A 1,590-nucleotide genomic window follows, 5' to 3' on the forward strand; every position below is an offset into this window, starting at 1 on the left:
TTAGGTTAGGTTTTGGGTATGTGTTTAATGTCAAGAGTATAAACCGGTGAATATCTATGATGATCGAGTTAAAAGTCATTTTGCATAAAGGTTTGATGTTTAATAATCATCTCGGTGCTTTTATTAGGGTTATCCCGATATTGATTTTTGCAGCTCCGGAGGGCGTCACATTAAGCGGAGTGGCTGTTACTGACAGCAACAAATGCACGAGTCTGGTCTCGCTACAGCATCAATTCCAGCGCCCTCTCGCACTCAATTTGTCTACCATTCTGGAGAATGGTGGCTTCATAACGCACATCGCTGATAGACATGGGCAGACCACCGCAGCTTATGCCTCTACCGATGAATTAGGAAATGTGACATTATTTATAATGTGGAAGTGGGTCGTATAAAAGTGCCGACCGACACCTTAGATATATTGTAAGTGTTTGTGTTTTAATTTTCATATGCTATTTCAAACGTAATATACGGATAAGGAGATGGAAAATATATATAAAGTGAGAGAAAGGAAGCAGAGCAACCACAAAATGGCGTAATATGAAGAGATTTTAATGGTGACCGGACTCTCCTTGCACACACACACACACACACACACACACACACACACACACACACACACACACACACACACACACACACACACACACACACACACATATATAGATAGATAGATAGATAGATAGATAGATAGATAGATAGATAGATAGATAGATATGCATATATGTAAATATATATATATATATATATATATATATATATATATATATATATATATATATATATATAGAGAGAGAGAGAGAGAGAGAGAGAGAAGAGAGAAAGAGAAAGAGAGAGAGAGAGAGAGAGAGAGAGAGAGAGAGAAATAGATAGATATAGATATAGATATTTATATATACATGTGTGTATGTGTGTATATATATATATGTATGTATATATGTATAGTATATGTGTGTGTGTGTGTGTGTGTGTGTGTGTGTGTGTGTGTGTGTGTGTGTGTGTGTGTGTGTGTGTGCTATATATCTATATCTATATATCTATATATATATATATATATATATATTATATTATATATATATATATATATATATATATATATATGAGTGAGAAAAAAAGGCAGATAAACTTCGATATATACATATCTAACAATCCAGCTGTCTATTTATCTGTCTATCTATATATATGTATATATATTATTATATATAGCATTATATATATATATATATATATATATATATATATATATATATATATATATGTGTGTGTGTGTGTGTGTGTGTGTGTGTGTGTGTGTGTGTGTGTGTGTGTGTGTGTGTGTGTGTGTGTGTGTGTGTGTGTGTGTGTGTGTGTAAGTGTGGTTATACTCACATAAATGTATATCCATAGATCTACATGTATATATGTTTTCACAGGGTGTCGAATAAAATTTTCCCTAACCACTTCCCTCCAAACGCTATGAACGTAATCTGAAAATGAAATACACACAAAACTGAAAAAAAATGTTCCGTATCAAATGGGATTATACCTATGTGCCAAATGTTTTATTAAATACCAATCTACATTTTTCAATCAAACAGTTTCTGATTGCTGGAT

The sequence above is a fragment of the Penaeus monodon genome, chromosome 3 (genome assembly GCF_015228065.2).
Source record: "Penaeus monodon isolate SGIC_2016 chromosome 3, NSTDA_Pmon_1, whole genome shotgun sequence".
NCBI lineage: Eukaryota > Metazoa > Arthropoda > Malacostraca > Decapoda > Penaeidae > Penaeus > Penaeus monodon.